Below are 16,951 nucleotides of genomic sequence, written 5' to 3'. Positions count from 1 at the left end.
CCAAACCTAATGAAGTCAGAGTGCAGGCAAAATTATACCTGTGCAGTGAAAACAAGGAAAACATTTCTGCTACATGATTATCATTAACTTTATAATTAAAAATTATACTATAACTTTATAAAATAATTTTTAAAAACATTTAAAAGTTATCTTTAATGACGACAGCCTCAGGAAATAACATTTCATCAGAATTTGCTGAAAAAGAGGAGATTTTTATAAAAAGGAAGAGGAAACCTGGACTCAGAAGGACTTTAGATTCTTATCTCACATGCTTTTAAAAAAAAATGACACTTCCTCTTGATAAAAAATCATGCATGTTGTGGAAATGTTGAAAATTTTGAAAAACACATTAAAAATCAAAAGTAAAAAATATAGATTATACACAGCCAGCAGGATGCAACTGCTGTTAACATTCCATGGTATTTCTGTCGAAGTTTTTTATTCTAAAAATATATGCATGTGGTTTTTAATTGGAAGATATAAGCATTTTTATTATCTGCTTTTTAATTTTTTACTATAAAGTTGCCCATTTTATCACCATGTCATCAACACTGTGTTTATTAGCTTTCTTCTTAATCCTCGCCAAGTTGATAAGCCAAAAATTGTCTCGTCTTAATTTTTATTTGTCTGATCACTAGTGAGGTTGGCCTTTGCTTTCCTTTGATTTAATGACCACTTGTATTTTTTTATATGTATAAATTATGTTTTGTGTCTCCTGCCTACTTTTCTGCTGGAGTATTCATAGTTTTCTTGGCGTTGAAAAGATTAGGGATATATATGAATATCTCCTTGGCCATATATATGTTACAAATATCTTCACTGTCATTTGATTTTGACTTGGTTCATGGTGCCATTTAACTCTCAGAATCTTTAGTTTGTGTATAGTCAAATCTACCCATATTTTCCTTTTCAGTTTCTTCCTGTTTTTAAGTATAGAAACAACTTCCCCACATGATCCACCATCCAGGTTCATTTTCTTCAAGTTTTTATGATTCAATTTTTATATTTTAAAAAAAATAATGCATTTGGGGCGCCTGGGTGGCTCAGTCGGTTAAGCGTCCGACTTCGGCTCAGGTCATGATCTCACGGTCCGTCAGTTCGAGCCCCACGTCGGGCTCTGTGCTGACAGCTCAGAGCCTGAAGCCTGTTTCGGATTCTGTGTCTACCTCTCTCTCTGATCCTCCCCCGTTCATGCTCTGTCTCTCTCTGTCTCAAAAATAAATAAACGTTAAAAAAATTAAAAAAAAATAATGCATTTACATGATTACAAGGCGAAATTTATAGCTTTATATATACACTCAGAGGTCTTGACTCTACCCTTGCCTCCCTCAGCCCCTCACTCCCATTCTCTGGAGGTTATCATTTTTATTATTGCCTTGTTTACCCTTCCAGTGCCCCCTTTTTGCAAACTTTAAAACAATTATCTATTTGATCCTCTGGAGTTAATAGACAACATTGTATATTGAAAAGGATTGTGTTTTTCCACTAAATTTTCTAATTGGTTATGATTAATATCAGAATGTTGATTTCTGAACATTTATTTTTAATACATTCATCTTGTTGAATTTTGAATAAATTGTCAGTTTGTTGTCTTAGGTTTTTAGATAGACGATCATATCACTTTTTAAATTTATATTGAAAATGTCATCTACCTCCACATAGTATATTCTTACTCTAACTCTTATTTTGTTATATTGAAATGAACCACCATGTTTCTTTGTGTAAGTTTATAAATATAACTTATAATACTACTTATGATTTTTAATCATAAGAATCTTTTACAGCTCTCAAAGATAATGGCCAATGTCATTGGAGGTGCTGTTAGCATTTATATTGGTTAGGATGGGCTAAGTTATGTTGCTTTAGTAAACAACCATGAAATCTTAAAAGCTTAGAACAATGAAGGTTTTTCTCTCACTTAGAGAAATCGTGACCATGCATCGTGGGAAGCTCAGTTCTGTGTGAGCCAGACTCCAGGCCCCATTCCATTTCCAATCACATTTTATTGGCCAAATCATGCCATATAACCATGGCTGCTTGAAAAGAACATAGAAATTCTATCCTACAATTTGCCTAAAGGAAAACAACTTGGAAATATGAGTGGACAGCACTAACAAACTACTATGTCAGTCTAAAGCACACACATCTATATACACACCCACAAATGTACGTGAATAGATTCTTCACTGTTGATGATAGTTTTTAACATGTCTTGGGGTTTGTGGTGACAGAAGTAATCCATGTTAATTGTACTAACAAACTAGATGATTTTTATATAGACTCTCTAATCCAATAATGCTCACCTTCCAATTCAAAGATTGCATTTTTTTAAAAATTTTTTTTAACGTTTATTTATTTTTGAGACAGAGAGAGACAGAGCATGAACAAGGGAGGGACAGAGAGAGAGGGAGACACAGAATCAGAAGCAGGCTCCAGGCTCTGAGCCATCAGCCCAGAGCCCGACGCGGGGCTCGAACTCACGGACCGCGAGATCGTGACCTGAGCTGAAGTCGGACGCTTAATCGACTGAGCCACCCAGGCGCCCCAAAGATTGAATTTTTTAAATTGATGAACTGTTGGGGCTTTTACTTATTTCTTCCCTTCTCCTTAGAGAGTCTAAATTAATTAAATTTTACTATAATTTGCTGGTGGCTGATTTCCAAATTTAGGTTCATAATCATGTACAGCATAGCTAGTAATTTAATTATAAATGCAAGTAATCCCTAAACGGCTATAGTTTGCTTCCAAATATTACTCATTTCAGAAAATTTGAGTAACCCATGCTCTAGAAAGTTCATTGCTTTACGACACTGATCGACAGATGATCACATATTCATAAACGTCCAGTAATTACTAAATAATTCAGCCTGATAAATCATTTCTAATTGTGCCTAAGTCAAAGATATTATTTAATATTTCTTCATTTGAGGTTAACTGCATTTATTATATAAAGCAACTCTTTGCCATGAGGAAAGTGGAATCATTCAATCCTCACCATCCCAAACAGAACAGGATCTTCCACTTCCATGGCCTCCATCATGCCCACGGGGTTGGCATACCTAAGACATGAAATCACATAGACATTCTCTTAGGAATCCCCCAAAACATGTCTGTGAATCAAGAGCTGGCAAATATACAATTATGGTTTCAAATCACTGGTTAGTAACACAGAAAACCTGTGTATTTTTATAGCATGCACTCCTTAAGAGATTTATCTATTGACATTAAAATCCCCAGTAAAAGTTCTTGGTATGGAGGGTACCAGCTGTGGTAATAACATTTGTTAAGAACTTACCATAGCCCATACATCATGCTACATACTGGCCCCACCTTCTCATTAAAGCTCTCATCTACCCTAAGAAGTAGGAACTACTTACTACTTTTATTTTGCCAGAAGTGCACTGAGTCTAGAGAGAGTAAGGGTTTTAACCAAAGTCAGACAGCAGGAAGACCAGTTAGGAGGAATTGCAATGTTGTAAACTGTCAGGAGCTTGCAGGAGGTCACCATAGTGGAACTAGAGAGGAGGTAATTTGAGATACACTTTACAGCAACAGCATTGTTGATAGACTGAGTGTAACAGATAAAGAAGCAGCAGCAAACAGGAATGACTACCAGGAGTCTGGCTTCGGTACTATGATGATGGCACTTATTTACATGAGGAAGATTGGAAGAGAAATAAGTTGGTATGTGCCCCACCCCCCCCAAAAAAAAACCCTTTATAATCGTAATACATGTAATGCATATAATACACACATATGCATATATACATTCTTTAAACATAATCCTGGAGGAGAATGTTCTTTCACTTGCTGTTTTTCATATTGTCCTAGTACAGGAGACCCTCAATCATGAGGATTTTGTTTGTTTGTGGTTTAGTTAATGATTTGGTCTGTTAAAGTAAGGCACACAATGCTGAGGAGAAATCTAGCACCAAACCACCCTTGAATGGACCCACCCCTCCTCTGGTTTCTATTAGCCTTAGCACTCAGCTAAGTTAGCATTGTTTTAAAAAGGCTATTCTTTGTCTGTTCTCCCTTGGAGTACATGTCTCACTTGTAACCCAACTATTTTTTGCCAGCCCAGAATTTTACTAAAACTGACCAAGTGCCCCGTTTTGGAAGACAATTCTGAATGCATGTTCCTAACTGTCATAAGGTGTCTTCCATTGTTTTTACCTTCATTGTTTTCCTTCACTGGTGTTGTTGACCTGTGTCTGGAAACGTCTGGTTTGTACCATTTTAATTTTATAACTTTTTGTGTCATTTTATTTAAATTTTAGGAAATAATGGATATTTCAAAGAATAAGCATTTGAACTCAAACAATTAAAGGGTAGAATTAAACAGAGCATGGGATGACCATTTGAGTCATGACCAAAAGGGCCCAGAAAAGCCTTTCCAGTATGCTCTGCAGGGATGTCTGTCCAGGCTCCAAAACATCAAACATTTTGATACTCCCAAACAAGTTCTCGGCCACTCAAAATAAACCACCAAATCTGAGGAGATGATATACAATTAATTCTATCAGTTTTTTGGTTTACTGTAGATGTAAAACCATGTCCGGCCTTAATTTGCCTGCATATGTGAATAGCCAAAGAGCTCTCTCTGTCATGTGAAGAAAAAGGGAGCAAATCTAATCACAGGTATAAATATCCTTCTAGAACCGCACTTTAGATAGCATGGTCCATGGAACAACAGTTCCTTGGGATACTAACAAGCGTCCTGAAAGATAAAAAAGATCTGTGGTCATGTAGCTATGCTAAGTTAAATAAGTTTAAACTATGTTCTTTATATAGATTTCACTATATCTTTAACATGATGTTAATATGCATTCTGAATCTCCAATGCAATATTAAATATGCACTTAGCTGTTTCCCAAATGTATGCAATCACAGAACCCTATTTTTGAGAAATCTTTTGTGACACATATTTTGGGACTCTCTAAGGGAAAGAAAAACATAAATCAGTGTTTAGTTGAAAAGACAACCTCATTTAAAATGAGCAGATGAAGGGAAGGCCACCATTTGGATCACGGGAAACTAACTCCTCATACCTAATATGGAGCCCATTTCTCCATTTGGTCGCTAATATTAAGATTTGTCCTTGTAAGGGATTCTCAGCACCTGTAAGTAAACACCTGTAGTAAATTGACCCTTAAGCATTATCATACTACCAACTGTAATGAAACCAAGTGTTGGACCAAATTCTGTTTCATATGCAGGCATTTATTAGATAAAAATTTATTAACAGCTCTTACAGCATGTTAGGTAATGCCAGAGAAGTCCTAGTTTTCTGTCTTTTTAGATGCTGTCACTAGCACCTTGAGTGAAGTGTTTCTTCAAGGCACACCTGACAACATTCCAGAGGAAGGATTCCAAAAACCTCAGAGTCCATATCAGACATCCTTCAACTAGAAATCCTTCAACTAAGTGGCTGGAGGGGCACCTGGGTGGCTCAGTGGGTTAAGCGTCTGACTTCAGCTCAGGTCATGATCTCACCCCTCGTGAGTTCGAGCGCCGCATCTGGCTCTGTGCTGATAGCTCACAGCCTGGAGCCTGCTTCAGATTCTGTGTCTCCCTCTCTCGCTGCCCCTCCCCAACTCGGGCTCTATCTCTCTCTCTCTCTCTCTCAAAAGTAAATAGACATTAAAAAAAAATTAAAACAAAGTGGCTGGATACAGGACAATTGAGGAGTCAAGTCTCAGGCACTGTCCCTAAGGGAAAGACTACAGGCTTTGCTGGATTTTTATGTTCTCTTTATTACAGCTCATAGAATGGCTCTAATATTTTAGTCAATCTATGTAACTATATTAATTTTCTAGGGCTTCCATAAGAAAAGTACTACAAACTGGCAGACTTAAATAGGAGAAACTTCTTTTCTCACAGTTCTGGAGGCTAGGAGTCCAAAATCAAGATGTCAGCAGGTTTGGTTTCTCCTGAACCCTCAGAAGGCCACCCTGCTTGCTGCGTCCTCACACGTTCTATCCTCTGTTCATGCACATCCCTGGTGTCCCACCGTGTGTCCAAATTCCCTCTTCTTATAAGGACACCAGTCATTGGATCGGAGCCCACTCTAAAGGGCCTCAGTTTAACTTACTCATTTCTTTAAGGGCCCTGTGCCCAAAGACAGCCACATTCTAAAACACTAAAGGTTAGAGATTCAACCCACGAATTTGGGGGAAACATGATTCAGTCCATAATAACATCCTAATTGCTGATTGCATCAAAGTGGCACATCTAACGTCCATCTTGTTAATTCGTAAGTCACTAATTTTCACAGGAAGGACCCATTACTGATTTTTACGATGCTAATCAGTAGTTTTGTCACTTCGCCTCCCAGAGATTTGGTGCATTACCTCACAGATAATTCTTGAAATAATTCCCATCCATGCTTAAAGTGGTCAGAATTAGTTGCTTTACAGTCAAGTCATCTACCAATTCTCGGATGTCCAGAAAGCACATACAGTGGAGTCGTCTCCTTTCTTACATAATCAATCACAGGTTGACCAGCTGGCCAGCCTACATTTAGGCATCTTGGACCCAAAGCAAGGAAGAGAGGAATTTGAGATTTATATTATATCATAACTGGAATGTACTGTAGCAATCATCTAATACAGATGAAGACACAGAGTTCTAGAGAAAAAAGATTTCTCAAGATCACACTCATGTTCATCCTCACCACCAAAAGGATGTTGTAAAGTAATCCCTGGGGCGCCTGCGTGGCTCAGTTGCTTAACCATCTGACTTCAGCTCAGGTCATGATCTCGCCATTCCCAGGTTTGAGCCCCACGTTGGGCTCTGTGCTGACGGCTCAGAGCCTGAAGCCTGTTTCAGATTGTGTGTGTGTGTGTGTGTGTGTGTGTGTGTGTGTGTGTGTCTCTGACCCTCCCCCACTCACACTCTGTCTCTTTCTTTCAAAAATAAACATTAAAAAAAATTTTAAGTAACTCCTATAATTCATTCCATAATTTTCAGCATAAGAATTCTTTTTCTTTAGATTGAATCTCTAAACCTATTAATGTCACACTGGAAGATGAATACAATACATATTCCTAGTTGTTGGGGCTTTAAGTTAGGAGACAACAATTTTCTGTTTCACTCTAGACTCATAATCCATGGTGGTGGAGAGAGGTATCAAGAAAAGAAAACACAGCTGGGCCTTTACTAGAGACATGCCTGGGCCAAGTTGTGCTACCTGTGCAACCTTTCACCTTGGCAGGGATCCCCCAGCCTTGGCAGTGATTCATCAGAGGGTCATCTGGGCATGTCTTGCTCTGTCCATCTCCGTTTCACACAACAACTCAGCTAGGCTATTAAGATCAGCATCCTAATACATGGCAGTGGAAACTTCCCTGGTTGGGGGACCAAGAGGGGAACAAGACGCTTGTGCCTGAACCTGGCCCACAAGTCCTCCCCAACCAGGCCCAGCTAGCCAGCAGAGGCACTGTTGTTTTTTTATGGATGTCATCCCGGGTAATTCATTCCTCTGTGTTTGCCATTTAGCCATAACTGTGGTCGGAGAGTTTTTTTTTTTTCTTTGAGTTTTGTGTGTGTGTGTTTTAAACCTAAACTGTTCAAAGAAAATATGTGTTGTTCTTGGGCCTCTGCAAAGCATGTTTTCTGAATTAGATGCATTTTCACAGAGAATTAGTCTTAAAACCCCTGTGAGCTTAAAAATAGACCAAGAACTAACTGATTCCTCTCTCTTTGGAATTTAAAGTGTTTTTGTGAGTGGGTATCGATTTTTCTTTTGGGGGTGGGTGCAGAGGGAGTAGCATAATGAAGCAGATCAAGAAAAGAAAGAACAAAAATTTAACTATTTCCATACCGCCCATACTTTGAGACTCATGTTGATAATAAAGCTTATCCTGGATATTCATTCATTTATTCATCCACGCCTTCATTCACGAAAGTTGACCATGTACCTATCAAGTTCAAGACACTGTGCTAAGAGAAATGGAGCATTTAAGAGCAGGATATTGATGTACAAACAAATTGAAGGTACCCTGATTTGAGCTTCTGCGATTTTTGACTAATTAAAGCTCAGGAAAAGTCGTATCTATTTTGCCAGCAAAACTGCCAACAAAGGAGTTATCAGACAGAACAATCCACAGTAAGTTTCAGCAGCCAAGAAAGCTCATTTCATTATACCCGTCCAAGGAGAAAGTTAATTACTGGCTTTGGTTAATTGCTCACCTGGCTCTGTGGTATTATCTTAACACAGAAGGCAAGAGAAGGCAAGAAAGAGTTGAAAGAACAATCCTTCCGAAATACATTGGGGAGAATCAAAACTACCGATGTTCCTCTCTGGGACCCTTATGACTGGTCAGATTCTCTTGCCCAGATCCTAAAAGGGCTTAGTGGAAGCAAAAAGGCTAGGTGTGAATGTTAATATATTAGTTAGTCTTTCTTCTGTATGGAAATGTCCAAGCCTTTCTGAACAGAGTCCTTCAAGACTCAGCTTATACATCTCTGTGACCTTGCACCCCCAAGCCTCCCCACACAACCAAGCCAGCCCAGACCCCTACTCAGCACTCCCACACATTCATGCTTACCCTTGCAGTAAGCATTGGGTATTTGTGGGTCCCTCTCCTTCACAGGCCTGGTGGATACATGGTGGGTCTTTGGCACATAGCAGGCACTCAAAAAATGATACATACTACATAGGTAATGAAATACATTTTCAGAGCATGTATGTACAGGAAAACATAAACAAACACTCTCTGTGCACACTCAAATAATAAACACTACGTTAAATGTGGTTTACATCCATAAATAGAAAAGATTTGGCAAACGGCAACAACAACAACAATAACAATGTATCTCACAGGGTGCACGTAACCTGCCACATCTTCCAAATTACCGAAAGAGAGGTAATTAGCCTAAAGGTAACTCTCAACTCTGATCACTAAGAGTATAGAGCCCATTTGTTTTTAATAGCAGGGAGCATTTAAGAACAGGATGTTGAGACACGTACACACATGCACGTTGGAGGCACCATGATTTGAGATACTGAAATCTTGGATCAGTTAAAGCTCGTGTTGATGGAGCTCACTCCTCAAACTTTGCAAGACTATCACATGTAGAAAACCTGTGACGTTATAACGAAAACTTAGACAAGTTCATCTGCAACATTAGTTGGGTCACGTAATTATTATTCTGCTCTACAGTAATGAGGTATCGGCAGTAAGCAATTCATGTAGATTGTTAGAATAACTAGCAAAGCCAGGTCATACTTTCCTTTCCCCCTTCTGGCTTCATTTTTTTCTCCAATGTCTGTAGAAGTGTCAGTGTCTATGGTATTCCTGACATCGTGCACTTAGCAATGCCTACCACACATACACATAAGCACAGGCACCAAAAGACGGAGATCCTATGCCCACTGTCCTGATGATCTTTCACATGCCTGCCTCTGTTATCCTGGGGAGTGCTCCCCACTCTCCCTCCCTCCTCATTCCCTCTCAGATGTGTCTCCTCCAGGGGAAGAGTCAAGTTAGGTGGGCCTAAAACGTATATAGTTTGGGAAGTCTTATGTAGGAAAAGTATTACAAACTTATTAGTTCAAAATCAGGGGAAAACGGATGTTTGTTTGCAATGAGAAAAGTCACAGCAAACTAAAAAAATACTTCACAAATACCACAAACATCACGAAACCCGGAAAAAATAATAGAGCATTTGTATTATACACTTCTGTAGTGCTTTTCCACAGACTACCTTGTGGCTCCATACATTTAAACCTTTGTTTCTGCCCCATTACACACATGTATCCCACGTCAGACACTATAGGACACACGCCACGAGGTCGCCTCTAACCCTGAACCTTCATTCTAGGACACCAGGTAGGCAATAGCAACGTTCATGGAAGCTCTGCCAATGCAAGGAGGGCTAGCAATTACTTCACTACACAAATATATCTCTCTACCACATCCCTTTCACCAGATCCAAAACCTGCCTGTGGCCACTGTAACTCTCCAACATGAGAAGTATGACAGAGGCAAGTTACGGTGAAAACATCGGCGGCGCTGTGGTTAAAATCTTACTTCTGTTTTTTATTTTTTCTCAAATGTTTATTTATTTATTTTGAGAGAGAGAATGCAGGGGAGGTGCAGAGAGAGGGGGAGAGAGAGAGAAATCCAAGCAGGCTCTGCAGTGACAGATGAGGGACTTGATCCCACCAACTGTGAGATCATGGCCTGAGCTGAAACCAAGAGCCAGACGCTTAACCAACTGAGCCACTCAAGCACCCCTAAAATCTTACTTTTGTGCATGTTAGTGAATGTACAAACGTGAGTCATTGCTAGAGCCTCTCCAGGGCCTTGGAAGGAGCCCAGGCACAGGAGGAGCCCTGAAACTAAAGTTCCATCAGCTTGTTGATAAATCCACCTCCATCCCCCACCCACACCTCCTACCATGAATCCAACCCTTACTTCCCAGGTTTGACAAGACCATGAGGCTCAAGGTGCCAAGCCCCATGCCTTAAGGAAGGACGGACAGACTGACAAGGGAAACAGGAAGGGGAAGCCAGAAGGTGCCCTCTGCCTCGGGACACCTTGGGACAAAGAGGGATGGGGGCAGCGGGTTGAATTCTGATGGGAGTCAGGACTTCAAACTCAAGCAAGGGGACTCAAGGTCATTGGGTAACGAGCATCTAACTCATTAAGATGAGAAGGAGAAGAGAGGGGGAGGAGGCAGGGGAAAGAAGAAGAGAAAATGAAAGAGAAGAAGGGAAGGGGAAGGAAATAAAGAAGAAAGAGAGGAAGAGAAGAGAAAAAAGAAGACATTTCTTCCGTGTACACCTCTTCCCTGGGAAGCAGCAGTGTTTATCTGTGTGTCATAATAATATTTACAAGCTTTCTTCAGACTATACACTCATCCTCTTAAATTAGAAAGAGTGAGAGTTCTCTTGGCTCGGCTCTGCAAAATGCCAGTTGTCATGATCTCACCAATAAAAAAGGGGGAAAAGGGGGAAAAAACCACCTCCCAAGAGACTGATATCGCTTAAAACAAATGCCCGGTGGCCCTGCCATTTGGTCAGTGTCCACATTCCCCAGTGGCATGTGAGTTTTTCATCCAGACTGAAATTGGACACCAATCTCCATGTCATATGCAATCTTCAAATTTCTCCACACAATAGTTGGAGTTTTCTTTATGTTTGCTTGTCTTACTCTTTTAACTGACTCTCATAATTTTCTTCCAGGAAAAAAAAAATAACAGAAAACTTGGAAAGATCACTTAATCTGGACTGCACATGTGAAGACGGTTCAGAAAATTTGAAAAATTATAATTTATAAATGGGTGGCTTGAAGTAGCATGTTGAGCCTCAGAAAAGTTAAATTCTTTGGGAGGAATGTGTTTAATCAGCATCAGGAACAAACTCCCTCACGGAAGTCCTGGAAACTATCGTTTCATAGCTTTGCAGTGTCATAGACTTCCTTAGTGACAGGGACCGCTGGAAGCCACCTACTTCCAGATCAACCACCATCCATGCCATTGGTAAAGACGTCCAGAAAACATTTCACAACCCATCCCAGGAACATTCCAAAGTGTCATAATCCTCACTTTTAGGAAATCGTTATTTCCAAAGATACTGCCATTACTCCACACACGTTGTAAAAATAAATAGACCAACACCTTTACACCCTCAATAAGGAAAAAAGGTACAGAATTAAAGCACATTCTATTCCTCTGCAAGCTAATTTGTCTGTTCTTTTTCCAGGCCTTGAACCGCCTGTGAGGCTCTCAGACATGACCCAGGTCCTCCCTGGGCCCTTCAGTTGTGAGCAGAACAACTAAACATCTCACTCTACAAAAGATTTGGTTGGTGATGGGCTGAAGGATTCTTTCATAGTACCTGGAGAGCCTGCAGGTCAGAGTTCCTCTAGTTCCATAAGAATCAAAGTGATTCTTAGGGGCGCCTGGGTGGCTCAGTCGGTTAAGCATCCGACTTCGGTTCAGGTCATGATCTCATGGTCCGTGAGTTTGAGCCCCGCGTCGGGCTCTGGGCTGACCGCTCAGAGCCTGGAGCCTGTTTCAGATTCTGTGTCTCCCTCTCTCTCTGCCCCTCCCCTGTTCATGCTCTGTCTCTCTCTCTGTCTCAAAAATAAGTAAACGTTAAAAAAAAATTAAAAAAAAAAAACAACAAAGTGATTCTCCATCGTGTCCCAGGCTGGGTAAATCTGAAGTGATGGTGCATTTCTAAAGCACTTGGCAATCCCAGCATCAAGCCAAAATGTAGCACCTCTCCCAGAAGCAGAAGTAAGTATTACAGAAAAGTCAAGGGAGAGAGTCAGGAAACCACAAGAGTCAGGGACTCTGAGGAGAACAGAAAGAAAAACAGAGGCAGCTTTGGTCAACAAGCTGTGTTCAGCATCTTCTGCTCTGCCCTTCCCTCCTCCCTCTTCCCTTCACCTCCTGGTCTCCCACCTCTCATACCCTGTTCGTAAAAGGCAAATTGGAAAGCTCTTCTGCTGATTTTAATACTGAAACATCTTTGAAACCATATGAAATGAATCTCAAACAGCAGAGTGCTATCAAGGGAAAGACTGAGCTGGAGGTCAGGGCCCCAGAGCTGTTTTCTGGATTTCCACCACCGACAGGCTCTGTGACCTTTGTCAAGTCACTTCACCTCTCTGAACCAACTTCGTCATCTATTAACTGAGTGGCTGGACTAGATGGCTCTTTTTTCTGACTTAAAAATTTCCAGGATTTTATTTTTGGAGGAATTTCAAGCGCTGGGAAAGAAAGAAGAGACTGGGAGGGAGGAGGTGTTCTTCGGATGCATTACACTTACATCGACCGGTGATTTCCCTTCCCCTTATCTGTAAGGCTGCCTTTGGAAGTGCACCCTTCTTGTGAGGTGGCAAACACAGAAAAGAAAAAGTTCCCACACTGAAACCCAAACCAGCCCATACTCACGAATGCTCCGGAAGGACATTGAGATGATAAAGCATAAAAGTTGCGCAGAGTATAAGGTCTGAGGATCTGATGCATGACATGGTGACAACAGTTGATGCTACGATATTATATAATTGGCATTTGCTAGGAGAATAGAACGTAAGTATTCTCACACGCACCAGAAAGGTAACCATGGGGCGTGATGGATGTGTTCATTAACTCGATGGAGGGAACCCTTTTGCAATATGCGCATATATCAAATCAGCAAGTTGCACGTGTGTTGCCAATATCTCATCACTTTACTTGTCAGTTTTACTTCAAGAAAGCGGAAAATAAAAGTTGGACAGAGAGAAGAGTGTGAAAGGGGAGCTGAAGAGGCTGCTGCGAAACACAAGGCTTTTCACCATCCACCCAAGTTAGCCCTGCACCCCCACCCAGAGGACCGACGGGTCTTTTGTCAAAGATGGCATTGGAGGCCTGTCATTATTTCTGCTAAGAAGAGTCCCCTCACATCCCTTTCTTGCTAACCCTCCCCACTTCCATCTCTGGGCCCAGAGGCAGAGATCTCACCACCTCGTTTTTCCATCTTCTCACCCCATGTCCTCGATTTCCTAGCAGGTCCATTTGCTAACTCTTTCCCTCGGGGTGAGCTACTCCCCAACAGCCTTTCCTTTGGGTGTATCTCAGCAGTGCCGGGTATCTGCAATTAGTGGGCTGCTGGCAAAGGCACAGGAAAAGAGAGAATGGCACAACTTCTCCAGAAAGCATTTGAATAACGTCTGTGCAGAGTCCTTAAAATATTTTATCCTATGACCTATTCTCATTTCTCTTATCCTAAAGAAGCCAGAAGAGGTGCAAGCAAAGTATGAGTGAAAAGGCAATTCAGACAGATGGAAAAGAGCTGCACGCGTTGGGACGTTTGTGGCTCTTAGTAACAGGAACAAAGTGGCTTAAATAAGCAGCACATATCCAGAGAAATCTGGAGATATGACAGCCTTCAGGACTGGTAGCCTGAAAGCTACCAAAATGTATTGAAAATGTATTCTCAAAAATGTATTCTAACATACTACATTCTTTTTATGTCTCTGCTCTTTCTTCTCCAGCGTTGGTCTCTTGCTAAGTTTGGCTCCCCTAGTGGCCAACAGCGCTTATCGCATTCTTGTTCATATCCAAATGGAACCAGAGAAAGCCTGATTTCACAGAGCTCTTTCTCAAAAATAAGAAAGCACTTTTCCCAGAAGCCTTCAGCAAACTTTTCTTTCACCAGAATTGGATAGCATGCAAATTCCAAAATCAATCACTGTCTGGGAAGGGGACGATGGTTGTGGAGAAGGCAGTTATCCTTATTGCTTCTCGGCCTTTTGGCTAAGATCAAGTGAAGGCAGTTATCCTGAAGCCAATAGTTCTACCCCTTCTTACTGAGATCAGTTCCCAGAGAGTACAGCCTCAGTCCTGTGGGGAGGGCTGCAATGTATGGGAGTTCCCTCATGCACCCCAAGAGCTACGGCATATCTACATGAAATGGCACAAGTGGTTAGGGAGGCGGTGGGTAGTCCAGTCCTTTTGTGCCATAAATTCACGTGCGCACAAAGGGATTTGGCAATTCAACTATTACAGCCCTGCCCAAGCCCAAGCCTGTGGGTACTTACAATAGAGTCCTTATACATAAGAAAATAAAAGTTATTCGGAAAAACTGAACACTAAAGAACATAAGCAGATGAGTTACATGGCAGACATAATGCATGTTTCAAAGTTTCACAGAAAGAAGAAACAGTGCAACATAAAGCCACTGGAGAACATCTCATGAAGGAGGGGGATGGCTGTTTGACTGAAGAATAAGAAAAATCCGTTGGAAACTTCCCTCTGGCCCTGACCATCAAGGCAGCTGAACTGAAACAACTTTGAGCTATGAGCTAGGGAAAATATTCAGAGGCGATGAATCTGTGATGTCTTCATTTTAGAGATGCTATGATTTTGGTCTATTCTAGAATTCCACGACTTTTGGGTGCTGCTCACTTTGAAGAAATTTTCCACGGCTAAACACCTGCAAAGTATTTTTTTGAATCCCTGCACAAAATCACAGCCCACCTTGCTGTTCTTTGCTAGATAAGCAAAATTTTTTCTCAATTATCTTGCTCTCCTTAATCGCATGTCATTTTTAAACTAGGTATTACTGACAGTCCTTTCCTCCTATTTACTGGCAGTGTTTTTAGGTCAATCCCACATCCAATTAGGGGAACTTGGAAAAAGGAAATCCTACAGCAAAATGCCATATGCCTTACAATTTAATTTTAAATACATAATCCTCAAGGATGGCAACTTGGCAAAGAGAGAACTGGACCGTCTCCCTGGAACCCCCATCACTCAGGTCCATGTCAGATTATTGGCCTGAAATCCCAGCATTTGTAAATGTGGATATACACACACAAGAGGGACAATATCCCCCCAATTAAAGGTGTAGGCTTTCTTACTCTTTTTTTCATTCCTGCTTCTCTCAAAGCTTCCCAGAGGTTATTTAGGTTTCTGGGGAATATGTGCAGCACACACAGAGCAGCCGGAGTGTGTGTGAGTTTCTAACAGCTGCCCAAACACCCCTTCCACCGTGATGGGTCCCTTCCAACAGAAGGACCTTTGTGACCTGAGGAAGGCCTCTGTGTTTGAGATAAATAACCCCTACACCTCTGTCAGCTTTCTTTGACAAGACAGCTCTTCCCTGCCACCATACAGGTCACCTTCGTAGCCGTAAAACATGTTGGAGGATGAAATTCTTCTTCTTGTTTTGTTGAAAGAAGCCAAGTTCCAAGAAAAATCCAGAGGGATTCCTAAGGTCCCTTAGTCACGGAAGCAGCTAGCCCTGAGGGGGCATTCCAGGGAGCTTTTACTCTATCCTTGTGGCTAAGCCCAGGGGAGATGATTGTTTTATAAAAGAAAAGATGTATCCTGCTTCTGTGGGTTTCTTGGAGACCTGAAGCCCCCAGCTGATCTGTATAAAAATAGCAAGTGGGCGAAAGGAATGGGGGGCAGGGGGCATCAGCATGCCATCCCTCCAAACACTGTTCCTAAGTAGCTGATATTATGAAGAATTATTGGCAATTGTAAAGAAAAAAAAATGCCTCTCCAGGAGCAAACAGGATGCTAGCTAGCTAGGGAAGGAAAGGGACATATATGGCTGCTGCCTCTGGAATCTTCAGATCTATTTGGATGAGTCATTACCTATGACTTCCACAATAGGAATCTGATTTGAGGAATCATCCGATAGAAACTTTTATTTCTGTCAACATGTGAAATCTATCTGACTGTCAGGTTTAGTTATTATTTGAGCAACCAACAGACGTGTCTTAGGAACATACTTGTCATCTTCCAGAAGCACTTGATGTATACTGAGTAACTAGAAAACACGGATGCCGCAATCTGCACACACGTGCACGTTGTCACACAACACTCCCACACAAGAAAAGCGACAGGGCCCTTGTGATGAAGGCAAAGTCGTGGGCGTTTCCAGCAGTTAGGAGTCCTGCCAGGTGTGAGGACTGAGAAGGAACGTGAACCAAAGGGCTTTCCCCAGCCTGTGGCACAGCTCCTTATTTGGTGAGGCTACTACCTGCGTCCTGTGTCTCAGGGCCAGCCTGACAGTGCAGGGCCACAGCAGGGGAAGAGTGGCTGCTGACATCCCTGCCCTAAGAGATGAATGGAATTCCAGGCAGCTGGAGTCATGCTGGCTTGAGACGGTGGTTTGGAGACCAGACTTCCAATGACAGAAGCATTAAGCAGCCGCGCTCATGGCAATTGGTGCACCCGCAGAAATGTAACCCACACCTCGGTTTCGGGAGCTGAAAAATGAAAAGAACGTTGAGGGAGGAAAAGGGGAAATAAAATGATAGGCAGAGGGTAACGTATTACTTTCTGGGTCTGTTCTGTAAATAGTTTAAGACCCCAGAGCCAGATGGTTCCGCAAATCCTCCAACCGGGAGTCACGTTAAGAAGCACGAGTGGGCATAAAAACTGTTTTTCAAGACACAATTTCAGTTTTGGCTTGGGGGAAGAGGACAGGAGTAAGTTT

Source organism: Panthera pardus, unplaced genomic scaffold, assembly GCF_024362965.1.
Source record: "Panthera pardus isolate Hobbes unplaced genomic scaffold, ASM2436296v1 HiC_scaffold_24, whole genome shotgun sequence".
Taxonomy (NCBI): domain Eukaryota; kingdom Metazoa; phylum Chordata; class Mammalia; order Carnivora; family Felidae; genus Panthera; species Panthera pardus.
This window is presented reverse-complemented; position numbering follows the sequence as displayed.